Genomic DNA, 27618 nt, shown 5'->3' on the forward strand with positions numbered 1-27618 from the left:
CCCGAGCCCTCCGTCCAAGTAACCACATTGGTGACTGCGGCTGGAGATTTTTTACAAAGTTTTAAAAAAATATGTCAGCGTCTTTCTAAGAATGTTCTTTCTCCTGTGCGTTCTTTCTCTATGCTTTACTACTTGAAGTTTCAGTAGTGAATGTAGAGTTTGCTTTGATTTGACACAATTTGAGGCTAAGCTGGAGTCTACTCAGAATTCTTGTATAGCCTGTTTGAGTTTTGTCACCACATTGCCACTTCCTCATTATTCTCTTACTTTTCACTTCTGCTTGGAGATCCCAGCAAAACACCTCTAGCAGAGAAAGGCATATTGTGTCAATGATTTAAAGACTCAGAAGATCATTTTCTTGTATGTCAGAAAATGTCTCAACTGGACAGACGTGGATGATGTGTGCAGTATAACCCAAATATTTTGAGATTTATTTAGAATATTTACTTTTTTGTGTGTGTGTGTGTGTGTTAGCTATACATACTAAATGTTGCTTTAACTATCATTTATTGTTAATTATTACTGAATAAATCTCCTTAGGGAACTAGAGCTCTCAGGTTTCGTTTTCCACAAAGTTCTTCAGTTTATGAAGAGCAAGGGAATGGTTGAGCCCAAATTTCTCCAGGAATGAATGATTTCTATTTTCTGGAATTCTACTTGATTTATGAAAATTACTTTTTCATAATATATGTGACTATTGAATTAACTATATTTTCAAAATTTAGGAAAGAAATTAATTTTCACTATTATTTAGTTTACCTTATAAAAGTGTGTATTAGGCTGCTAATTGCCATCTTCAACAGCATAGACCATAATTTTGCTCAAAAACTTTAGATGTCTCCCAACTTTCATTTATCCAGTTTACCCAAGATACAGAAAGCAACTCTGACTAGAACCCTGGTAATTATTGAGCATCTTGTTGAAAACTATGCATTTCTTCTATATCTGAAATCTGTTGGGCACATCAGCTCTAGTACTAATTTACCTCCAGTTAATACAAGACGTGAAGGAATAGCTTAAAGCTGCATTACAGAAAGTGTAGATTGGATATTAGGGAAAAGTTCTTACTGACAGGGTGGTCAAAATATGAAACAAGCTCCCCAGAAAAGTGGTCATAGCCCCAAGCCTGCTGGTGTTCAAGATATGTTTGGACAATGCTGTTAATGCTCTTAAATATGTGGTCTAACTCTTGGGTTGCCTGGTGTGGTCAGGAGTTGGACTCAATGTTCCACATGGGTCCTTCTAACTCACAAGATTTTAGGATTTTATGAAAATGCAAATATTTTGCTCCAGAAAAGTGTTAGAAGAGTGAGCAAAGGGAAATGAATTGTATCCATTTGTACATTAATTTAAAGTACGGGAACAGTCCTCAGAACACAGAAGCATCTTTTACCCTACGCCAGGTAAGGACAGTAAACTCCTAGGTCTAACTATCGATTCATGAGCTCAGCTGTGTCTTTCCTTTTCCACATAAGAATGGACCACACTTCCTTGCTTTTACATCATTTTTAAGAATAAGCTATAGAGGGTTCACTTAGGTACATTTTTGAGATGCAGATTTAATTCCAACAGAGAAAGAAGCTAGACTTTAAGACTACAGTATTTAATTCTTCATTGCTTTGGCCTTTAGATCTTTCTGAGTCAGTTTCACCTCTTTAAAATAAAAACAATTTTTTTTTTTCTTTCCTTAGGCGTGTTGTGAGAAAGATCACAATAAAGATAATGAGATACTCAGATGCTATCATGACAGAGCCTTTCATATTAACTATTGAAATGGATAGGTTAAGATTAAATGCCCCTTTCCTTCTTAATGAAGTAATTTGAAAGCTTTTACATTTAAAAGAAACACCAGTCCAAGTGCCTATCCCTGCATTTGTGTGTGGCCTAGAAGGCAGATACTGTAAAAATTATTAAGAACCCACTGAATAAAAATTATGACAAGAAATGAACAAATGTAAATATGAAAATGTATTCCTCTGCCACTTGTTTTTAGTTTAAAGGAATCCATGTTTTCTCCTAAGAAGCTGTTGATTCTCTTATGCTGAAAAACCCCAGATGCCTAACAAGTGAAATTGTGTGTTTCTTCCTCAATTCATGATACTACAGTGTGACAATTATGTCCCACAAGTTCCATCCATGTGGTAGTAGGGAGATTGGGGCAGATCCTAACAATCATCTTCTACATAACAAAAAATAACCTCAAAACATTAAAAATGTGCTTTGTATTATACATAAGGCCCAAACAACAGCAACAACAATAAAAACATAGTTGGAACAGTTCCACAGTCTGGTATTTCAGCAAAGTTGTTTTAAAGTCAAAGACAACCACTACAAATGTAGTACATCTCTCTCTTATTCTTGCTGAGCCACAACATAATGCTGCATAAAATCTTTATGTCACAGTGGATCATATTCAGTCCAGAGCTATGATTTCCAGTTTTCAAGCTTTCTGTTTCTTGTAAGATAGCTGTAAAAACAAACAAAAAATCACTTCTGAAAAGGAGGGTGTCTGTGGGGAGGGAGTATTTTCTATAATTGTGCAAATATGTAGGGGAGAGTAATCTACTGGCAGACTACATGTATCATACTAGTGATTTCCAAGTTAAAAGTGAACGCCCCATTATTGACCTAAATTCGTAAGTATTTTGAGAGTAGCTGGTTGTAATGGGTCTGGCCGGGATGGCATTTATTTTCTTCATAGCAGCCCGTATGGTGGCTGTACTTAATATTTGTGGCCAAAGCAATGTTGATAGCATAGCAGTGTTTTAGCTACTATTGAACAGTGTTTGCACAACATCAAGGCCTTCTCTGTTTCTCACTCTGTCCCCCTGGAATGTAGTCTGGGTGAGCAAGAGCATGGTGTTGGGGTGGCGGGTGCACAGAAGTACAGAATTTTTTAACATAGGTTAATAGGCACAGCTGCAGGCTGGGGTCTATGCAGGCAAATTCATTTTGATAAGGCCACAAAAATGGTTCGATGTCTGGAACAGGAATGAATGCCACAACTAGAGGATGGAAAATTGTGTCATTTGTAAATAATAATAATAATAATAATAATAATAATAATAATAAAGTGATTTACCCACATGATGTCTTAACAAAAAGGACCAGTGCCATTCACAGAGGGATAAACTGGGTAAGTAAGGTAATGTTTGTATTTAGCATGTGTGACACAGCTACTGAAGTCACACATACATTTTTTTTTCCATACTTAACAAGAACAGTTTTGAGAAGACCAAAGAGTTTATCTTTTCCCATCTCTATTAAATGACTTCTAGGGAAATATCTATTGATAGATATCAAGAACGTTATCTATTTATATTATCAAAAACACTACATTGAGTGACTTTAGTTAAAGTCATAAGCACTTTCACAAGAAACAGTAGCCATGTACTAAAAGGGCTCTTTTACCTACCAGAGAAGAACATAACAAGAACCAGCAAAGAGTGAAGCCAGACAAATTCAATGAGCAATCAGAATAGTTTCTCATTTGAATACAGTATAAAGAGAAACAGAACATTTTTCATCTCTTGATGTCTTCAGGTCAAAACTAGATTTCTCTCTGGAAGATGTACTGCCATCAAACACAAGTTCCTCATTTAAGATAGAAGTAAATGCAGTTTTATATCCTGTGACCTAGTTGCATTTCCACTGTAAAATCAAACAAGCACCAAAATTGTCTTGCTAGATATAAATAAAACTATAACGTCAGTTCTGAATAATGAAACTATTTTTGTTTTTGTATCACAAAGTTACCCACCAGCTTTCTCTTGACTGTTTTCAATGTCATCTCTGTAATCATCAATACAGAGTCTATTTGAAATAATATCATGAGTTTTTCCTTTTCCATTTGTACATATTGAAAAGATTGTTTAAGAAAACGGGTATGTAACTTCTGTCCTCTTACTAACCCCTGGGGTAAATTGATTTCCTTCTCATGATGGTTATGAAGGTTTGAAAATAACTAGATGTTATATAGAATGAACTAATTTTGGCTTTCAGTTTTTTAACATTTCAGTCAGATTTAATCCCTACTGTAATGAGTCCTCTGCTGTTTAGCCTCAGGGTCCACAAAGACCCAATCTAATGAACTTTCTTCTTTCTTTCTTCTTGTGACTTGTTCTAAAACAAATACATATTCTAAGTGATATAATAATTCACTGTACATGAAACTCATTTTTTTTTTTTAATTTTTTGGCTACACAGAAATTTGAGTATTTTAAGTTCTAGTTAGTGCAACACTGAATTAAAAAAGTCTGATGGAAAATCTTCTGCAAGAGAAGACAACATATTTATGAAGTTTAAGAAAACAAAACAAAACAAAACAAAACATCCTCTAATTAATGTCAAATTATTCTAAATTAGCTGGTTTTATTGTCATAACAGTATGTCCTGGTTTAGTTAGGACAGAGTTAATGCACTTGCCGAGGCGACCGGCTCTGGGGCAGACGCGTGCTGCAGCGGAGCGCGGGATCGGGACAGGCAGGGCTATTTTCTGGGCATCGAGCCTACGTGAGGGAGCCACCAGGCACCGGCAGCCCTCGTGAGGGAGGCTGACGAGGCGTAGGCGGAGCCAGCAGCGTCAGCGACAGCTCCTCCCCCCGGCCGTTCAAAGGCAGCCCTTAGGGAGCGCGGCGACCAGGGCCGGCAAACAGGGAGTGACGCGGCAGTTAGCGAGGCAGTTAGGGCGGGCAGGAAGGGCGGAGCGCTCACACCCGCCCATAGGGACAACTCCTCCAACGGCACTCTCCTGTCAGCTGGGCTGCAATGGTCTCCACCAGGCACGGTGCTTTCTCTAGGAAGTCAGTACACACCCAGACCGACTGCCCGTCCAAACATGCGGCAGTTCAGGTCTCCGGATGCGGGGAGTGTCTGAGCCTCTTGCTGCCATCGGCGGGAGGCAGAGAGACTGCTTGCGTGAGGTGTGAGCAGGTGGACGACCTGGTCCGCATGGTGGCAGAACTCAAGGAGGAGGTGTAGAGGTTGAGGGATATCAGGGAGTGCGAGCGGGAGATAGACTGGTGGAGCGACTCCCTGCAGGACCGGAGGGAGAGGGACCAGGGTGAGACCCTCCAAAGGGGGTTGGACCCCCTGCCCTGTCGCCATCGGGCAGAGGGAGGGGACCTGCGAGTTGAGGAGGAATGGAGACAGGTCCCTGCTCGACCTCGCAGGAGATGCCCTCCCCTTCCGGTGCCGCCTTCCCAGGTGCCCTTGAACAATAGGTTTGAGGCCCTGGAGCTTGAGAGACCGGTGGGTGAGGATGAGGTAGGAAGCCTACCCAGGAGGATGCCTGAGGTGAGGAATTTGACTCCACGCCTCAGGACTGCCTCCACCAAGAAAGAAAGAAGGGTGATTGTTGTGGGCGACTCCCTCCTCAGGGGAACGGAGGGCCCTATTTGTCGGCCTGACCCCACACATAGGGAAGTCTGCTGCCTCCCTGGGGCCAGGGTCAGAGACATCACCAGGAAGCTTCCAAACCTGGTTCGCCCCTCTGACTATTACCCGCTTTTGATAGTCCAGGCTGGCAGTGACGATGTTGAAAAGAGAAGCCTCAAGGCTATCAAACAGGACTATAGGGGGCTGGGACGATTGGTGGAGGGAGCGGGAGTGCAGGTGGTGTTTTCGTCTATCCCTACGGGGGAAGGGAGAGACACGGAGAGGACACGGAAAGCTCGCGTGGTTAATAGGTGGCTCAGAGGCTGGAGCCAGCACAGAAATTTTGTTTTTTTTCACCATGGGGAGCTTTACTCGGCACCCGGCCTGATGGCCCCAGACGGGTCCCTATCTCCAAGGGGAAAAAGGATCCTAGGCCAGGAACTGGCGGGGCTCATAGAGAGCGCTTTAAACTAGGTAAGAAGGGGGACGGGGCTCAAACAAGGCTTGTTGGAGCTGTGCTGGGGGAAACAATGGCCCAGCTGAAGTGCATCTACACTAATGCACGCAGCATGGGTAACAAACAGGAGGAGCTGGAAGCCATCGTGCAGCAGGCAGGCTACGACTTGGTTGCCATCACGGAGACGTGGTGGGACCGCTCCCACAACTGGAGTGCTGCAATGCCTGGCTATCGGCTCTTCAGGAGGGACAGGCAGCACAGAGGGGGTGGTGGCGTGGCTCTCTACATTAGAGAATCTTTTGATGTTGTGGAACTCCAGGCTGGGAATGATAAGGTTGAATCCCTGTGGGTTAGGATCCGCGGGAAGGCCGGCAAGGCTAGCATCCTGGTGGGGGTCTATTATAGACCGCCGAACCAGGATGAGGAGACGGATGAGGAGTTTTATAGGCAACTGACAGAAGTTGCAAAATCGTCGGCGCTTGTCCTCGTGGGGGACTTCAACTTCCCAGACATATACTGGAAGCACAACACGGCACAGAGAAAGCAGTCTAGGAGGTTTCTGGAGAGCGTGGGAGATAGCTTCCTGACGCAGCTGGTCAGTGAACCTACCAGGGGTGGTGCCCCGCTAGACCTTCTCTTCACAAACAGAGAAGGACTGGTGGGAGATGTGGTGGTCGGAAACTGTCTTGGGCAGAGTGACCACGAAATGGTAGAGTTCTCTATTCTTGGCGAGGCCAGGAAGGGGACCAGTAAAACTGCTGTATTGGACTTCCGGAGGGCTGACTTTGAGCTGCTCAGGACGCTGGTTGGCCGAGTCCCTTGGGAGGCGGTTCTGAAGGGCAGAGGAGTCCAGGAAGGCTGGGCGCTCCTCAAGAAGGAAATCGTGATGGCACAGGAGAGGTCCGTCCCCACGTGCCCAAAGACGAGCCGGCGTGGAAGAAGACCGGCCTGGCTCAACAGAGAATTGCGGCTCGTGCTTAGCAGAAAAAAGAGGGTTTATAATCTTTGGAAAAAAGGGCGGGCCACTGAGGAGGACTACAAGGATGTAGCGAGGCTGTGCAGGGAGAAAATTAGAAAGGCCAAAGCTCATCTGGAGCTCAACCTGGCTACTGCCGTTAAAGACAACAAAAAATCCTTTTACAAATATATCAACGCAAAACGGAGGACTAAGGAGAATCTCCATCCTTTACTGGATGCGAGGGGGAACCTAGTTACTAAGGATGAGGAAAAGGCTGAGGTGCTTAATGCCGCCTTTGCCTCAGTCTTTAGCGGCAATACCGGTTGTTCTCTGGATACTCAGTGCCTTGAGCTGGTGGAAGGGGATGGGGAGCAGGATGTGGCCTTTGCTATCCATGAGGAAATGGTTGGCGACCTGCTACGGAGCTTGGATGTGCGCAAGTCGATGGGGCCGGATGGGATGCACCCGAGGGTACTGAAAGAACTGGCGGAGGAGCTGGCCGAGCCGCTTTCCATCATTTATCGGCAGTCCTGGCTATCAGGGGAGGTCCCAGTTGACTGGCGGCTAGCAAATGTGACGCCCATCTATAAGAAGGGCCGCAGGGCAGACCCGGGGAACTATAGGCCTGTCAGTTTGACCTCAGTGCCAGGAAAGCTCATGGAGCAGATTATCTTGAGGGTCATCACGCGGCACTTGCAGGGCAAGCAGGCGATCAGGCCCAGTCAGCATGGGTTTATGAAAGGCAGGTCCTGCTTGACGAACCTGATCTCCTTCTATGACCAAGTGACGCGCTTGGTGGATGAGGGAAAGGCTGTGGATGTGGTTTACCTTGACTTCAGTAAGGCTTTTGACACCATTCCCCACAACATTCTCCTCAAGAAACTGGCTGCTCGGGGCTTGGACTGGCGTACGCTTCGCTGGGTTAGAAACTGGCTGGATAGACCGGCCCAGAGAGTTGTGGTGAATGGAGTCAAATGTGGTTGGAGGCCGGTCACTAGTGGTGTCCCCCAGGGCTCGGTACTGGGGCCGGTCCTCTTTAATATCTTTATCGATGATCTGGATGAGGGCGTCCAGTGCACCCTCAGTAAGTTTGCAGATGACACCAAGCTAAGTGCGTGTGTCGATCTGCTCGAGGGCAGGAAGGCTCTGCAGGAGGATCTGGATAGGCTGGACCGATGGGCTGAGGTCAACTGTATGAAGTTCAGGAAGGCCAAGTGCCGGGTCCTGCACCTGGGGCGCAACAACCCCAAGCAGAGCTACAGGCTGGGAGATGAGTGGCTGGAAAGCTGCCTGGCCGAGAAGGACCTGGGAGTATTGGTTGATAGTCGGCTGAATATGAGCCAGCAGTGTGCCCAGGTGGCCAAGAAGGCCAACAGCATCCTGGCCTGTATAAGAAGCAGTGTGGCCAGCAGGTCTAGGGAAGTGATTGTGCCCCTGTACTCGGCTCTGGTGAGGCGGCACCTGGAGTACTGTGTTCAGTTTTGGGCCCCTCGCTACAGGAAGGACATGGACGTGCTCGAGCGAGTCCAGAGAAGGGCGACCAAGCTGGTGAGGGGTCTGGAGAACAAGTCTTACGAGGAGCGGCTGAGGGAGCTGGGCTTGTTCAGCCTGGAGAAGAGGAGGCTCAGGGGCGACCTTATCGCTCTCTACAGTTACCTTAAAGGAGGCTGTAAAGAGGTGGGGGTTGGTCTGTTCTCCCACATGCCTGGTGACAGGACGAGGGGGAACGGGCGAAAGTTGCGACAGGGGAGTTTTAGGTTGGATGTTAGGAAGTACTTCTTTACCGAAAGGGTTATTAAGCATTGGAACGGGCTGCCCAGGGAGGTGGTGGAGTCACCATCCCTGGAGGTCTTTAAAAGACGTTTAGATGTAGAGCTTAGCGATATGGTTTAGTGGAGTACTTAGTGTTAGGTCGGAGGTTGGACTCGATGATCTTGAGGTCTCTTCCAACCTAGAAATCTGTGATACTGTGATACTGTGATACTGTAATTTTCCTCCTAGCAGCTGGTAGGGTGCTATGTTTTGGATTAGGATGAGAAGAGCACTGATAACATGCTGATGTTTTAATTGTTGCAGAGCAGTGCTTACACCAAGCCAAGGACTTTTCAGCTTCTCGCTCTGTCCTGCCAGCGAGCAGGCTAGGGGTGCAGCAGGAGCTGGGAGGGGACAGACCCAGGACAGCTGACCCAAACTGGCCAAAGGGGTATTCCATACCATCTGACGTCATGCTAAACAATATATAGGGGTGGCTAGCCAGGGTGGGGGGGCCGGTTGCTTGGGGATAGGCTGGGCATCGGTCAACGGGTGGTGAGCAATTGCATTGTGCATCACTAGTTTTGTACACATTATTATTAGTAATAATATTATTATTATTATTATTATTATTTTCCTGTCTTAATAAACTGTCTTTATCTCAACTCACAGGCTTCACTTTCCCATTTCTGTCCCCCATCCCAGAGAGGGAGGGGGGAGGGTGAGCGAACGGCTGTGTGGTGTTTAGCTGCCGGCCAGGTTAAAACACAACACAGTATTAGGCAGAATTCAGCTTTGAGTAAACATAGGTATCCCATGCCATTGCAGATGAACTAGAGAATCTGTCACTGCAAAGTCCATGTGTCTCCTATAGGTCTTGTGTATATCTGCCAGCCCAGTGACACTAAATGCATATGTTTATGTACTTGAATCAGTCCCAGTGTTTTCACGCATAATTACATTTGAAGAATGGCTGTGGTACTTGTTGGTGTTCTTCATAGCACCCTGCATGGTGCTATGTTTTAGATTTGTTACTAGAACAGTGTTGGTTACAAAACAGTGTTTTAGCTATTGCAGAATAGAGCTTGTACAGCATCAAGGCCGCCTCTGCTTTTCTGTCTCCCCCAAGACAGGAGGCTGGGGATAAGCAAAAGCTTGGGAGTAAAGCTGGAACAACTGACCCAAACTGACCAAAGGGATACTCCATACCATATAACATGGGTGCTGAGCTGTCAGTTGAGGTCACCCACTACATAAGGGCATACAAGAAAACTATTTATTCCCACTGAAGAGCTGAACCATCTTGATCAAATTAATGGTCTCAGTGTCTTAGCAGTTGTATCTCCAAAAGGCAGGGCTTCCTGAAACAGGATGATGCACTAAATGGAAGGGGAATCGTCCAGTTATTAACCCACTTAAAACTATGGACAGGAAAAAGGCAACTACAACACCATGTGTTGTTAACTAGAAGCAGTCGAAAAGCCAAGTGGACAGTTTAATCAGTAGAGAGCAGCAACTGTCACTTTTTAGTCTCTGGGTTCTATAATAATATAAGTAAAATTTTATGTTTGAAATAATCTGTCAAATAGGCATGTTTGAACAAAATATTTTTTTTTTTTTGTGGGTAATATATCGACATTTTGCACTGATGCTGATATAAGTGCTGTTAGGGAAGGTTCATCTAAAGTTTGTCATTAACTCCATTGACTACTAGCTAGAACAATACTGACTGTAATGGAAACCTAAACTCCTGTCTCACTTGCTTACCTAAAGTTAGGTAAAATAAATTCCATCCAAAATCTGAGCTAGTTACCTAGCTAAATATATGGATAAATATATATAAATATACCTAAATATATGGAGAGACAGATCTGCTTCCTAAAGAGGCTTATTTCTCTTCATTATCTGTACCTATATGATTAGCATAACCTGGCTGACTCTTAGGAGGCCAAAATCAGGTAGGATATATCTTACTGTAGGTCAAGAAGGATCCACAAAAGCACCTGTCGTAGCTCAGTGGTATGCTATAAACAAACAACAACAGAAAAAAGTTTCTGAATATATATATATATATTGCATGACATTATATACTACATGATATGCATGATATATACTCTTTCTACATATACACTTTACTGCATGGTAAAGAGAGAGGCCAAAGAACAGCAGCCCAGCAAGATTCTCCGACATTTAGAGATTAGAATCAAAATATTCCTGTACACTATTTTCTCTTATTTTGTTTTTGCCTTTATGCCTCTCTATATAATCTATAGATGAAATGTGGCCTTAAACTATTAAATTCTGATTTAATACTCTTGATTGTTAAAATTCACAGTTCAAAAAAACACTTAATTAAAATTAAGACAAAAAGAGAAATTATGCCAAAATAATAGTTTGATATTAGTAAAACACACAGAAAATCTTTATATGACTTTATTATTATATATTTTTTTAACTCCACACCCATGGTGATGTGAGGTCAGGCACAAAACCCAAACTAAGAAACCAGTTTGGTTTAGTACTAATTTAATTTTACCCTTTCATGAAGAGGATATCTTAAAAGAGCTTTTATTCTCTAATAATTTATTTGGTTGTACTTTAAGGTTAAAATGTTCCTTAAATATTGTATTATCAGGTATTTTAAGAAACTGCTCATCACCACAAAGATTTTCAGGATTAAGCTTTAAAGACTTAATCCTGACAGTAACCAAAATTCCTATAAATCATTCTGTTAATGCACTCTCATTTTAAGCAATGGAAATTTATGAGCAGCCAACTGTAAGCATGTATATGTCTGAATTGCTTATTGAACAACCACAACTTCACAATTAGATAACTTGAATATATCTATGTGACAATAAAATGAGATTAAACATAGCAATTTTTATATTTTAACAAACAAGTTGGCAAATATTTCAGTGTAAGATGTAAGTATGCTTTACACAGGCTCTTTAGCTGTCACAACCCTTAAATAGGGTAGTAGCTTTAACTCTTAGTAGTCTCACAGATATGACCCAAATTCCTACCCTTCTTCAGGGTGATTCATGCAGGTATAATTACAACAGTTATAATGACAGCCAGTTATAATGACAAGCCATCATTTGATGTCTTTGTGGGTGTGTGGAAGAGTGTGTTGCTTTCAAATGTCAGTGAATCATTTACATTTCCTGTAAATAACAGATGAATGTTGCTTAATCCATACCCTGCCTATTCCATATCATGGATTCCACTATCTGTGGTCCAGGGGTCCAAGTTTTGGCAGGAACCAACTGAGCGTCCTAAGTTTACATCTCTGAGGGAACTGTTAGGTTGTGAGTAAGATTAATAAGGAAGTTCATAGAGTAATACCATGAAAGATATGAAAGGTAAAGAGATACAGAGATACAATTGTTGGAGCAGGAATTCTTAGTTTTTCAAGGACTGAAGAACAGTATTACCATGAAAAGGTATAAAATTGTGAAGAAAAAAAAAATCTGGAGAATTGGATAGAAAATGGCAACTCTTCAACTTGAGACTCTGTCCCAGAAAGCCATGGAGAATGACCATTTTATTCCTGACTGAACTCTACCTAGCCAGCAAAACCTTATGAGTAGTTTTTGGGACTACAAGCATAATACTGCTTATACCATTATACCATTACAACCTTTTTTTTTTTTTTTTTAATTTTCTTTTCTGAGAGATAGTTAATAAATACTTAATTTTTGCTTTTAAATCATGTGTTCTCTTTTCAGAGTGTCTTTGCAGATGGCTAAAAAACATCTGAAGAAAATGACCCTGACAATGAGAGTTAACAAATTACCTTTTCTTAGAAAGTTTAGTGATAACAAGTTATGAGTTATTTAATCAAACTTTAGATGTCTGTAATACAGACATCTTCAGTGGACAGACCTGAGCTAGTCATTCCCTCTTGAGTCAAGGGAGAGAAATAAGCACTTTCAGGGTACAATTCAAGTGATCTATTTTAAACATCAATCTTAGGAGAAATCAATAGTGCCTTGGAAATACCTCCTTTTTTTGCTATTGACTAAAAAGGGACCCTAGAGTACCAGCATGGATGTAGATGTCTCCTTTGAAAACATGTGCTCTTGGTTAGATGACCTCTACTCAGTATATCTGAACTTACATGATTTGCCAAAATCTACACGTAATTAGCGCAGCTCTCTATAAGGGCAGAGACAGGTGCAGGGAGGAATCACTAAAGCTAATTTTCAGACAGATTATCTTTCATTTTTGTTTCCTTATCTTAAGGTTTTGTTAAACAGCTATGTCTAGTAATAAGTTCAGTAGTTGGAGAATCATATAATTGTATCTATTACTTCCAGAAATTGCATATATTCACTCAGTTCAGACTAAGAAGGTATTCTGAACTTTTTTCTTCAGGTGGTCTCACTTATCTTTTACCTTACCTTACCTTACCTTACCTTACCTTACCTTACCTTACCTTACCTTACCTTACCTTACCTTACCTTACCTTATTGTGGTATAATTACCTAAAGTGACTTGGAAATTAAACTGATATTCACATTTTAAAGAAAATGTACAGCATTGAAGAAGCTTTCAGTGTGGAATGTAGCTGCACTACCTAAGCATTCCCTAGGCCTCCAACCTTAGATGCTGATTGCACTGGGGGAACCAGGTGTTCTGACTCTAAGGAACAGTACAGAGTATAGAGTGGAGTGGAGACACCGTGGCTAGGCTCTGTGACAAGATGGGAACTTGATTGTTCTTGCGCACACTGAGACCAATTAGCTGTACATTTGCTACCCTGAGCCAATGACCTGTCATGTTTTTGACAACATGCTGAACTCTAGTGAACTTTGCTCATTATAATATCATTATAATACCAAAACACACCTCCATCCCAAAAGCCACCCACCTCCAAGGTGAGACCACCCCTCACTGAGAACGTGTTCTGAATTTCTTGGAGCCTATACCTTTAAACGAAAGCACAAAAACTTTTCACCAAATGTAACCAAGATATGCATGACTAGAGTCACTCAAGCTCCACCTAAAAGACAGAAAAAAATATAAATTGGCTTAAGAGAGAGAGGATGTGAGGGGAGATGCCATCATGACTTCTGGGATCAGTTAACAGGCTGAGTCTCTCTTCCCCCTCATTGGGACGATTTGGGGCAAGATTTGAACACTTGGTTATTCCAGGTGTCTCTGCAGAAACTTAGAAATCTCTAATCTTTGTGCCTTTTAACGTGTTAATAGCCAGGCTGTGTTATCTGTGTACTTTTGGCATGCTAGTTTGCTTTCGCAGACAGTGAATTTATTGCTGGCAATCCAAAGAACCCATGTACATGTTGCTTTAATAAATTGCACTATATTGCATTGATCCTAGCCATCCGTGATAGTTCTCACTGAATGCGACCAAACTCTTTAAGTGTGGCTGTGGTAGTTCATGGAATGCGACTACGACTAGAGTGAGAGTGTGCTACATTATTTGTGAATCCATGATCATGATAGTTCAGTACCCTGAACACGACCAGATTTATAATGGCTAATTAGCTACACCACTTAACGCAAGTTTTATCTTATCTTAATCTTATCTCCCTTACATTAGATGACAGCATTTATCAGGTTTTGCTTCCTCGCTTACCATCCTCTGACTGCTATTAGAGTACACAACACTATACTCTAACCATTAACCAAGGGGCTGAATCATATAACAGGTTTGCTGATCAAGCAGCCATGCAATGAAGGTAATCATAATCTGGCTAAATATGTAATATAATCAAAGAGACCTTGAATAAGTATACACACTGCAGAACTATAAATCTTACCTGTAGGTTTCAACATGCTCAAGATTTTCCTTGATCACTTAGTTTGGACTGTGGTAAACAACATATGGCAACTGTGATAGGCTATATTTTCTGCAATTTAATCCTTTTATGTTATTTCCTATGGGATCAAAAATTTCAGGTCAAAATTGGAGGTGGCACAAACATCATTGTAAATTACACACATCAATGTGAAAAAGAAAAAGTAGGAAGAAAAACAACACAGAATTTAGTCATAAGTTTATTGCCCTCTAATTATTTTAAAATTGTAGAATCATAAAATAGATTGGATCAGAAGGAACTGTATGCATGGAATGAGGAACCAATTCAGTAAGCAGAGAATTGGATGGAGCGTCAAGCTCAAACAGCAGTGATCAATGGCTGAGTGTCTAGCTGGTGACCTGGAAAAGCTAAAGGGAATGTCTGACCCTTCTGTCTAGGAAATCTTTGATAAATTTTTTGAATTAGACTAACTGAAATCTAAGAAATAGATTTCAAAAAGCAAAAGCACCATCCCACCTGAAGCAAAAAGTAACTCAGCATAGTCTGAGATGTTACTAAGAGTTATGGTAGGTGCTGCATTGGTCACAAACCAACAGTGCACTCTCATTGTAAGGTAAAATCATAGAATCACAGAATCATAGAATCATAGAGTGGTTTGGTTTGAAAGGGGCCTTAAGGATCATCTAGTTTCAGCCCCCCTGCCATAAGCAGGGATGCTACCCAAAAGATCAGGTAATTCAAAGCCCCATTTAACCTGGCCTTAAACACCTCCAGGGATGAGGCAGCCACAACTTCTCTGGCAACCTGTTCCAGTGCCACATCACCCTCATAGTGAAGAATTTCTTCCTTATATCTAATCTAAATCTTCCCTCTTTCAGTTTAAAACCATTATGCCTTGTCTTATCAGTTCATGCCCTTGTAAAAAGTCCCTCTCCAACTTTCTTGCAGCCTACATTTAGGTACAAAAGAACTACTATTAGGTCTCCCTGGAGCCTTCCCTTCTCCAGGCTGAATAATCCTAACTCTCTCAGAATTTTCAAAGGAGAGGTGCTCCAGCCCTCTGAGCATCCTCACGGCCCCCCTTTGGACTTGCTCCAGCAAGTCCACACCCTTCTTATGTTGTGGGCCCCAGAGCTGAATGCATTATTCCAGCTTGGTTCTCATGAGAATGCAATAGAGGGGGAGAATCACCTCCCTTGATATGCTGATAATGAATCTTTTGTTGCAGCCCAGGATGTGGCTGGCATTTTTTTTAAGCATTTATCTTACCATGCAAACCAAGACCAATATGGATAGGTTTCCTTTGGTTTATTACCTGAGGAGAACTCTGAGAATGCTTGCTCAGTGCAGCTACTCTCTGATACTCTGAGTAGTACTCTGATGGCTCAATGGAAAGGCTGAAGGGAAAAGAACAGAGTGGTACCAACCATTCATCATCTTCCCCTGCATCTGTCTTTTGTTCTGCTACACAGTGAGGAAGTCTGGGTTCTTCAGTTTCTTTCTTTTCCACACGTAAGTATTCTATTTCCCTATTTATTTATTTATTTTTATGAAAATGCAGACTGATACATTTTCTTTTGTGTGTGTTCAGACTTTTTGGGCTGAAAGCAATATAATTTAGCATTGGCCTGAATTAGACTTCAAGAAGTGGAGGAAAACTATGGGACATGACATGAGAAGCCTCCATACTTAACAAATAACAGTGAAACAGAGATGGAAATTACAGATTGCGCCACAAGGTTTGGCTGGATTTAACAGGAAGTAATGGTGTAGTTATGTGAGAGACCATGAAACTGCACAGATGCTCAAAAAGAACTACTCTCTACCTTTCTGTAGTATAGACCTGCAATGCCAATAGCATCTAGGTAACCATATGGGTACTATATAATGCCAGAAGAACAAGCCAACCACTTATCATGGCAGTTTGTGGAAACTTGTAGGGCAGCCCTGAGCTTGATCACTACAGCTTAATCAGGAAAATAACCCAAAACTGTCATTCATACTATACCACACAAGTCAAACCTGTGGTCAGCTGGTCTTGGGGAGGAGGGGAATGTTTTCATAATAGTACAAAACCTGGAAATGCCTTGAAGCTGCGACAGAAGCCGTTCAGACTGAGTATCAGGAACAGGTTCTTCACTGAGAGGGTTGTCATGCACTGGAACAGGCTCCTCAGGGAGCAGCCCCAGGATGTATCCTGGAGTGCATAAAGCACGGCATTGCTAGTCAGTCAAGGGAAGTGATTGTCCCACTCTACTCTGCACTGGTGCCGCCTCACCTCGAGTACTGTGTAAAGTTCTGGGCACCACCACAGTACAGAAAGAATATGAAACTATTGGAGAGTGTCCAGAGGAGGGCTACAAAGATGGTGAAGGGCCTAGAGGGAAGACATATGAGGAGTGGCTGAGGTCACTTGGCCTCTTCAGCCTGGAAAAGAGAAGGCTGAGGGGAGACCTCACTGCAGTCTACAGCTTCCTCATGAGGGGGAGTGGAGGGGCAGGCACCGGTCTATTCTCTTTAGTGGCAAGCGATAGAACCCATGGAAATGGTGTCAAGCCATGACAGGGGAGGTTCAGGCTGGATATCAGGAAGAGATTCTTCACTGAGAGGGTTGTCGCGCATTGGAACACACTCCCCAGGGAGATATAGTCACAGCACCAAGCCTGTCGGAGTTCAAGAAGTGTTTGGACTATGCACTTAGTCATATGGTCTCAATTTTTGGATAGACTTGTGTGGAGCCAGGAGTTGGACTCAATGATCCTTATGCATCCCTTCCAACTCAGGATATTCTATGATTCTATGATTCTAGTCACCATGGCCTTTCAGAAGTAAGAGTGGCCTCACAAATTTATCAACCAGATCCCTCCCTCTGCAATGTTGGGTTAATCACATCAGGTGCCATGTACTTCAAACTGTTCAATTTGTTTAAATGTTTCCTTTCTTGATCCTTCTCTATTGAGAGTAATTCTTAATTGCTCCAGAATATGTCCCCTTTTCACTTTTTTCTTCATGAAGTCTGTAGAAAGCCTCTTTTGTAACAAAATCGATACTATAAATCGAAGTAAGCACGGTCCTTCCACATTCCTTTACTGGAACTTTTTTTTTTTAACTTCTTCCACCTACACTTAGACACCAGGACACCAGAAGGTCCTAGACAGAAATAGTAATTTCTGTCTAGAAATTACTAGAGTACTGAAATGAGATGAAGGAACAACATGACTACAAAACTTCTCTTTCATATACTGTTGCAGCTCTTGTCTTTTCTGTTTCATGCTTCTGTTTACTTAAATGTTTTGAAAAGTTTGTTTAATCAATTGGTCAAGGTCTGCAGACTTTGATGCAGCTCTTTTCTTGAAATTTCATTTTAGTGTGTTGATGCTTAGAAAAAATCCATTGTTTGTTAGGCTGCAATGTATATATAATGGTAATTAACGTATAATGGTAAAAGACTGTATTAATTTCTAAAATGGTGTTTTTTAATTTTTTTTTTTGCAAAATTGCTAAACTACAGACACTAGAGAGACAAGTCATGAATTTTTATTGTCCTTGAGCCTGAGTTATTCTGAACTTCTTGAATTCATTTGACTAAATGATCTAACTATTTTTACAAGAACATTCCACAGATGATGCAATACAGTTTATTTCTTCATAATAAAATGAAAAAAAAAATACATTTTCATTAATTATGTTTTGAGAACATTTTTCATCATACTGTGATGAAAATGTTTTCTAATTTGTGTGAAAAAAACCAGCAGCAAGAACAGATAGAAGGTTTTGTTGTCTAACTTGAATACTTCTGTATGTTTTCTATATTAAAAAAATATAATTTCCAGAGACTTAAATTCTTTTAAAGACCCTAGAATATCTTAAATTGTTTTAAGATACTAATTAACAGCTATTGTAGGGCTAAAACTCAATATAATGTTGCAAAAAAAATTTTTTCTTTGAAGCAAAATGTATCACCAGTTCTGGGGTACCTACATCTTAATGCCACTCAGATATGGATTGGGAAAGTATAAAGAAATAAAACAGTTAGATCAGCCAAAATGTTTCAATTTACAAGTTCCAAAATTTTATTAGTCTTCCAACACATTACAGTTCACTGTTAAAAACCTACATTTCATATTTGTATCCTAACAAGGTTTAATTACAAAAGAAGCACAACCTCCTGCAGAAGTCCTACTTGTAATTGCTAATGAGCAAGTGGCAATAAACTATCCTTTATAAATCAGTATGTGAGAAATTAAATATGATTGCCTGGACTTGGTTGGACGCATAGCTAATGGAACTATAAAATACATGATTAATTAGAAAGTTCCTTTACAAAGGTTAATAAGTTTATTTTTTAAATTATCTGCTGAGATAATGTAGTGGCTAAAAAAAAAATCCCCTGCATCACTAAATAGCCAATGATTTTTTTTTCTGAAGAGTCATGATAAACATGTTTTGCACAGCTACTCTAGCGGACAGTAAAATGTGCGCTTGCAATGAAAATAATATTTCTTTAATTTTTAATAATAATAATTCTTTAGCTTCTTCTTAACATTTGTTGGAAATGCAGATTTCTTGTTTTTCCCATCTTTTCTATGAACACAATCAAGCAATATCAGTTCTTTTATCTGAGATATATTTTTTTTTTCCAGTCATCTCTTCAATTTCCCACTACTTTGCCATTTCCAGTGTTCAGTTTAGAGTAATATTATTTCCACCCATCTTTGTCTCTGCATTTTCAAAATTTTTCTAGGCTTCTTACAGTCTAGGGACAAAGTTCTTAAATTCTATTTTGGTAGAAGTCATTGATATTTGAATTGCATCCAATCATGTACTAATATTCACAACTGATTTTTTTCTTTTTATGTTTTTCTTTTATTCTTTTTTCTTATTATCTGAAAGTTGACTGTATGCATGGAATGAGGAGCCAGTTCAGTAAGCAGAGAATTGGATGGAGCGTCAAGCTCAAACAGCAGTGATCGATGGCTGAGTGTCTAGCTGGTGACCTGGAAAAGCTAAAGGGAATGTCTGACCCTTCTGTCTAGGAAATCTTTGATAAATTTGAGAATTAGACTAACTGAAATCTAAGAAATAGATTTCAAAAAGCAAAAGCACCATCCCACCTGAAGCAAAAAGTAACTCAGCATAGTCTGAGATGTTACTAAGAGTTATGGTAGGTGCTGCATTGGTCACAAACCAACAGTGCACTCTCATTGTAAGGTAAAATCATAGAACCACAGAATCATAGAATCATGAGTGGTTTGGTTTGAAAGGGGCCTCAAGGATCATCTAGTTCCAGCCCCCCTGCCATAAGCAGGGATACCACCCACAAGATCCGGTTGCTCAAAGCCCCATTCAACCTGGCCTTGAACACTTCCAAAGATGGGGCAGCCACAACTTCTCTGGGCAACCAGTTCTGGGCAACCACTCTGGTTCCAGTGCCTCATCACAATCATAGTGAAGAATTTCTTCCTTATATCTAATCTAAATCTTCCCTCTCTCAGTTTAAAGCCATTACCCCTTGTCCTTTCAGTACTCCCTGACAAAGAGTCCCTCACCAGCTTTCCTGTAGACTTTTCAACAGATATTGCTTATGAGAAAAAAAAGTTGAATTTAAGTGATGTGCAAACTAAATAAATAAAAATTTACCCTGCAAAGAATGTGATACAGCCATTTAGCATAAGCTGATTAATGCATGTAGTACTTAGACATGACATAATGCAATACAGAAAATTGAGCAAGTGTAGGACAACTTTCAAGATTTTGGTTCATAACACCTTATATTCTTACTCAATAAATAGTTTTTAATTTAACCTTTCCAGAGAAAAAGAAAACTCCTTATTTGTTCATGTTATAATGTTGAATAAGTGAATGTTTACATACAAATTAAACAAACAAGTAAATGAACAAATAAATTTGATATTTTTTAAAGGAAAAGAAAAGAAAAGAAAAGAAAAGAAAAGAAAAGAAAAGAAAAGAAAAGAAAAGAAAAGAAAAGAAAAGAAAAGAAAAGAAAAGAAAAGAAAAGAAAAGAAAAGAAAAGAAAAGAAAAGAAAAGAAAAGAAAAGAAAAGAAAAGAAAAGAAAAGAAAAGAAAAGAAAAGAAAAGAAAAGAAAAAAAGGAAAGGAAAGGAAAGGAAAGGAAAGGAAAGGAAAGGAAAGAAAAGAAAAGAAAAGAAAGAAAAGAAAAGAAAGAAAAGAAAAGAAAAGAAAAGAAAAGAAAAGAAAAGAAAAGAAAAGAAAAGAAAAGAAAAGAAAAGAAAAGAAAAGAAAAGAAAAGAAAAGAAAAGAAAAGAAAAGAAAAGAAAAGAAAAGAAAAGAAAAGAAAAAAAAGAAAAGAAAGAAAAGAAAAGAAAAGAAAAGAAAAGAAAAGAAAAGAAAAGAAAAGAAAAGAAAAGAAAAAAAAAAAAAAAGAAAAGAAAAGAAAAGAAAAGCCTGCAGTGGCAGAAGATATCCTAAAGGATATTATTCATGATGTATCTGTTTTGTCAGGGAACTGAACTCATGACCCAAGTACTGGAAAGTGCTAGGCTTACCTATTGAGCCACTGAAAAATCTCATTTGCTGTTAGTAGTAGTCCTCTTAAACTCAGCTGGGAAAGCTTACATCCAAAGGGCCTTCACCTTGAAAGGGCAAAAGATTAAACTGAAGATACTATTAAATGGAAAAATCAATAACAACTAGTTAAATAGAAAAGGAAACTCTCAAATGAAGACAAATAATTGGCCAATTCATCCCTTGTGTATCTCTGTTTTCTTCATTAGAGACACACTAGGGCTAGGTTTGTCCCTGTGTGTAAAAGGTTGAACACAGAAGAGAAACAATTCAAAAAGAGTACTGGATACTTGCCATAAGTACTGTGGAAGCACTGAGACTAAAACTTTCTGCATAAGTGCAGAATGCTTAAGAATATATGAAATCCTTTTTTTTTTTTTTTTTTTTTAATCTGGAAAAACATGAAGTTAATGTTGTACAGCAAGACATTCTTTAGACATTTACTGATTCTTGGATCTAGAAGTCAAAGAAACCATAAGATGGGGAAAAATTTCTGAGTTCTAAGCAGTGCAAAAGATCTGAAAAATTAAAAGCCATTTTAATACCATTACCATTTTAATAGTAACCCTTGTCAAATAAATTTAAGATTTTTATAGTGAAAGGAACACACACACACACGTACATATATAGAAGTAACAGTGCAAAATAATGGAATAAAAATAAAGACCAATAAATAATAATAAAATATTGGAATAAAATAATATATACAATACAATAAAAACAATAATGGAATAAAAATAAATACAATTTGCCAGGTAACAGGCAAATTGTCCGTGGGAGGCATGGAGATTAAACATATAAGAGAAACATGAGATATTTTTATCATAAAATAAATGAAATATGAAAACGAGAAAATAATTATCAAATATTTTACAAAGTCTATATGTAAAATTTTGCAAATATGGTAAAGTTATAAATAGACCTACATAATCAGTGAAAATAATGTCTCAAGAATAATATAACCTATGTATGTAATTGTACAACAAGTAAAATTTAATTTGGGTTTGGGTACCTATAAATATTTTACAAAAGTTCCAGAGGCCTAAAAAACTTTTTTTCCCAGAACTACAAGAAATAAGAATATTTTCAGAAATTGAATACAGACAATCAAACTTTTAAAATAACAGGAAGACAAAGACTTTGCAATACATATAAATGAAGTATTTACCTCTATGGGCGTTACAGAGGAGATCTCAGATGTTCTCACATCAGGTGCACTATTTACTGTATGAAATGTTGAGGAAAGGTCTCAGCCTGAATTCTGAGTAAAATAGGTAAAATAACAAGTAAATAAACTGAACAGCATCAAATCACCAGGGCCAAGAGTATTTATTTATTGAAGAATTTTAAAAATCTGAAATGTAAAATAGATGATCTATAAACTGTGGGTATAATCTATTGCTTAAAATGTCATCAGTGTTAAAGGACTACAACATTATGTCCTCCTAAACACTCACAATGGAAAACACTAGATTGTCTGTCTTGCATAGTAGGTTTGTTACAGGAAAATGACACAAAAATCAAACTGCAAAATCAGAAAACGTATGATATTTTCAAAAAGACTCTTTTTTTTTTTCTTTAAATGTTAATAGTATTATGTTTCTCAAATCTATTAGCAACCTCTGCAATGGTCAACAATTGTGCATAAAGGTGATCTTGTTAGCACTTTGATTTTCAGAAAGCTTTCGAAAAGATTACTTGTCACATTCTGAGGGAAATAAAAACACTGTGGGATAAAAGAAATCCTTTTATGTATTAATAACTCATTAAAATAGGAGGAAATATGCAAAAAAAATGGTAATTTTTCAATTGAGTATAGCATGGAAATCCTTATCAACAGGGATGAATTTTGGGACAAATTTTTCAACATACTTATAAATAATCTAGTAAAAGGGAAAAAATAAGATTTGTAAATGGTAGGAAAATATGTAAATGGTAGGAAAATATTAAAAATATCTAGTTTAAAACTGACTACATAGATAAAGAAGAATTTAATGGTATTGTCCAATTAAGACCTTATTGCTCTCTACAACTACCTGAAAGGAAAGTGTGGGGAGCTGGGGGTCAGCCTTTTCTCACAGATAACTAGTGATAGGACTAGAAAGAATGGCCTCACATTGCTCCAGAGGAGATTCAGGTTAGAAATTAGGAGACAGTTCTTCTCAGAAAGAGTAGTCAGGCATTGGAAAGGGTTGCCCTGGGAGGTGGTAGAGTCACCGTCCCTGGGGGTGTTCAAAGAAAGACTCGATGTGGCGCTTAGTGACATGGGTGACATTGGTAGTAGGGTGATGGCTGGACCAGATGATCTTGAAGGTCTCTCCCAACCTTAATGATTCAATGATTCTTTGATTCTATAATTCTATGATTTATATTAGATATAAAAAAGGAATTCTTCACTCAGAGTGTGGTGAGGCACTAGAACAGGTTGGCCAGAGAGGTTGTGGATTGCCCCATCCCTGGAGGTGTTCAAGACCAGGCTGGACGGGGCCTTGGGCAACCTGATCTAGTGGGCGATACCACTGACAGTGGCAGGCGGGTTGGAACTAGATGATCTTTAAGGTCCCTTCCAACCCAAACCATTCTATGATTCTATGAAAAGTGTCTTGATTCTATTTTTAATGGTAAATGTTTCATGTCCCATTTTTGTTGTTGTTTCTGATTATTATATGGAGAAAAATACTTCTTCAGATTCACTTGGGGCTGTGTGCATACATTTTGTTCAAGATTATTTCCACATTTATGTTTAAATTCTGGTAACACAGTATTTGCAAGAACAGACTGCTATTTATCTGCATATTAGCTTTATAAGAATCCAGGTATTCAAATACCCAAGAATAAGCCTTTAAAAAATATGCCACTATATCTATTTCTCATCAAAAAGAATACTCCAATTACAAAAAATATTCTGGATTGGCAATTATCACAAAATTCTAGTTCATAGTCTGAGTTATTGACCCAATGTCTGGGACTTCCTTTTCTTCCAGAAAACAAGTAGCTCTGTTCTGTTCCTGTGCAACATGATTCTTCCACTGAATTGTGTCAACTTATATTTGGTTCCACTGCAGCCTTTGAAGTGATAATATCAGGCATAAGCCAATAGGAAATGATGATCAAGAGAAATGAATGCTATCCCATGTTAGGAACTACTTATATTATTCAGTACTGGAAAATTCTGGCTGATCATAATCGTCTGCTCATTCTGACATCTCCATGAATTTAGTATAAACATAGCAATATGTAACAACTGAATTTTAATTTGAAGTTATAATTCACACTTAGATATTCATGGGAGATGTATTTTTCAAAAGCTGGTAGCTATTCATGATTGATTCACACATGATAGTTTGAATTTTAGAATTTCAAATTCTTCCAGTTAATTTTCATGCTGCTTTCTGCACCCCTGTAAACTGGTGAAGTAGTTTTCCATTTGTGTACAATGCATGCATACTGTACAGTGAATCTAACAGATTTCATTCTCCCTTCAGTAGGATTTCACATTGGCAACTAAAAGAGTGTTTGTAGGAGTATCAGCATCTGTTCTTAAATTTGAAAAATAAATGAAATAAATTAGGAAATCGACCAATGAAATACTTCAAAAAGAGAACAGATTTAACAGCTTGTTGATCTAATTTGTTATTCAGACAAGTCTCCGGGGTGCCTACTCTATTTTTAAGCAGAAATTAAGCTTCCAAGACGTAATGAGTTATTCAGATGTGCCGCTGCTAATGGATACTTGACTACAGAACTACTTCAAATCTAAGAATGCTTCTATTTTTGTCTGTAAAGCTTTATAAGCACCTCACAAAGGTTTCCAGATTTCAGAAATGAAGACGAAGTTAATGTCTCATAAACTGCTTGGGAATACAGACAGCTGTTTGACTACTCTAATACACTTTGAACCACAAGACCAGATAGGTTTTATTAATCTGTGGAAAACTTTGTTATTTTTTAATACTGTCATACACAGTGTTTCATGCTAATTAAGAAGAAAATTTCAAGACAAAGGAAAATGAGCTAAAGCTGTATTGGTTTTACATGTTTGGCAGCTGTGCAAAATGTTTCATTGGTAGTACTGTGTTTACAAAGGTCACTACAATTGTTAACTTTCATGACCTTTAAAAACTCAGACCTTTGCCAAACAGTAAAAGATGTTCAGTGATCAATTTATTCTTTAAGAAATTCAATACACTGTATGTACTCCTACAAGGTTAGCTTAACAGTACACTAGTACAAACCTACAACATAGCTGATCTCTAAGACCGAAACATATGGTTTCTTTTGAAACTAGTGTAGAGGAGCATGCTGGTGCAGCATGCTTACAATGTGGATTTACACTTGAAATTAAAAGATCATAGAAATAATGCATGCATGGACTGCTGGGACTACCTTGGATTTCAGTAACAGAGACAAACAAGGAAAGATAATCAGAACATAAAAAAATATTAGAAATGGAATCTTGCCTGTAGTTGTCCCTGTGCAATATTCCCTTTACACAGCGAGATTATTCCCACAGCAGAAACCACCAAAAAGATTGTTGAAAATTATGTGGGTGCAAAGAGATTATAGAATGCAATAAAGTCAGTATAGCTTCCCTAGAAAATTCTAAGTTATGGAATAGCTATGTCACTTCTTCCTGTGATTTTTGCACAAACAGAAACAGATAGTTGTTCAAAATGGATATAGTTTTCTAAGTTCAAAACTGTGCTCTTTGAGCATGAATTTTCATGTAAGAGTCAGAAAATGTTGTCATTTCCTAGGATAAAACCTTCACTGTCTTTGTTCCATATAGACTTTGAGCGAACAGCATGTATTGATAGCCTACAGAGCATTTTTAGTAGTGCTATCACCACTCAGAGAGTACTTGCTAGTCAAAGCAAGCTCTGAAGCTAGATGCTTGATAGTGAGAAAGACCTAGTTTGCCTCAATTCTTGTATGAGAAGTACATGAAAGACAGAGTTGTTGAATGCTTCTCTAGTGACAGGTTCCCACAAAGAAACGCCTCATTGCTCCATGTTCCAGAATTAATTGCGAACTGTGCCAACAGCAGATAGCTCCATGCCAGTGCTAGCTGTTGGATCTTTGTTATGGAGCTGATTTTCCGTATATGCGAATTACTACACTAGACATGGATGTGTGAGTTCAGTCCGTGAGAGCTTCCAATTGGCTGGCATGGTAGGTAAACAATATTCTGTGCCATCTGCCTCAAAATCCTGACATCTCAGCACTGTCTTATCTCAACTGACTGTTTCTGACATGAGCAGAGGTGTAGGACTACCCAACAGTGAGGTACTGTAGGGTAACTCTTCTTGCCAATTCTCGTCTTCCAGGTAAGGTAATTTGGGACTGAGCAAGCCAGCACTAGGAAAACAGAAGCCAGTCATAGCACTCATTGTTTGACTCTCATTATGAGGAAAAACATCAGAAAATGAGCTCTGTACAGGGTCCTTGCAGCACAAATGCTATTTTGTACCCAAATAACAATCGTTCCTGTTTCAGTTTTCTCTACCTTCATGCTTATAAATTATCAGATCCTGGATACTGTCAATTCAAAACGGTCCCAAATCAGACAAGATGGGGTAGCAAAAGAAAGGAGGTTCTTTTCTGTTCCCAGAAAACAGATTCTGGGCAAGATTTTATTTTATTTTTTTCTGTTGCTGCAAAGAACAAAATTATATTGAATTCATTGACTGACCAGTGCTAGTTGCTAGGCAGTGTTACATTTTCTGGAAACCATGGGTGATCAGACAGGACTTTGGCCCTCAGCACACCACCAAAGACATGCAATGGGACTAGATATCCAAAGTTTAAGAAGAACGTTCAGAAGGACATCATTACATGGAGTCTGAATAGCTCACACATCAGCTGCACTGGTGTTACACAGGATTTTGATTTATCAGAGCAACACAGCAATATACTGAAATCACAAGGAAATTATAATATATCAATTGCAACATACACTTGTATCACAATTACAAACATTATTTCCATTATTAGTCTATATATGCTCACCATCACTATAACTGGTATCCCCTACCACTGGGAAGAAATCTGTGGGTTGAAGCCAGTTCAAGCCTGTTGCTCTTTTCAAAGTTCACTTTGATAGTTGCTCACTTTGCTTTGTTAGTTTACACACTACATTGGGCTGAGCCGTGTGTATGCTTCACTCATGGTGGTCTGGCTAGCTCAGATCCCCTTTGTGTTAAACTTTCTTCCAGACAGACATGGTCTCTACCTATATTCTTCCATGAGCTTCACATGCCCAGTGCCTATGGCCATCGTCTCTAATGCATTGTGCATTGTGGAGTGTGTTAGTCACAGCAATGCACAGTCAAGCTCCTTTCTGTTCGTCATCATCATTGCACAGTAAGGAATGCAACTTCCATTCTAATTTCAGATAGCTAACAACAGTTCCTGAAAAAGAGCTCAAATATATTTTTCCTTCAGTTCAGTTTTGCTGATTTTCACCTTCCCAGTTTTTTGCTTTCATGTGTTGTGTTGACTAATGATAGACCTACTTAATTGCAATAGAATTGTTTGTGCTCTTAAAAACTGAAGCTTTCTTCATAAAAAATGTCCTAATAAAGCAAAGAAACCACAGCATCCTGGAAAGGAAAGCTGGAGATTTATCTTGCAGAGAGATGGAGAAATATGGAAGTCTATATGCACTTTGATATATGCACTTTGACATAGAAACCTTATCAGAATATTATAAAACCAAAATTATTGTGAGGAGACTTCAGA

General features: G+C 39.3%; 1 long non-coding RNA gene across 2 annotated transcripts in view; it reads right to left on the bottom strand.

Annotated features, from left to right (window-relative positions):
* Positions 1-2226: 2226 nt before the first annotated feature.
* The window catches only part of LOC308197533, an 84509-nt gene continuing 59117 nt past the window's right edge, over positions 2227-27618 (bottom strand). For both annotated transcript variants that reach the window (XR_013953058.1, XR_013953059.1), the window contains 4 exons: positions 22046-22138; positions 20859-20945; positions 14333-14450; positions 2227-2467 (listed from right to left, as the gene is read on the bottom strand). This is a non-coding gene — a long non-coding RNA (uncharacterized lncRNA). The remainder of the gene's footprint in view (positions 2468-14332; positions 14451-20858; positions 20946-22045; positions 22139-27618) is intronic.

This window comes from Anser brachyrhynchus (genome assembly GCF_964034855.1).
Source record: "Anser brachyrhynchus genome assembly, chromosome: 1".
In the NCBI taxonomy this organism is placed as follows: Eukaryota; Metazoa; Chordata; class Aves; order Anseriformes; family Anatidae; genus Anser; species Anser brachyrhynchus.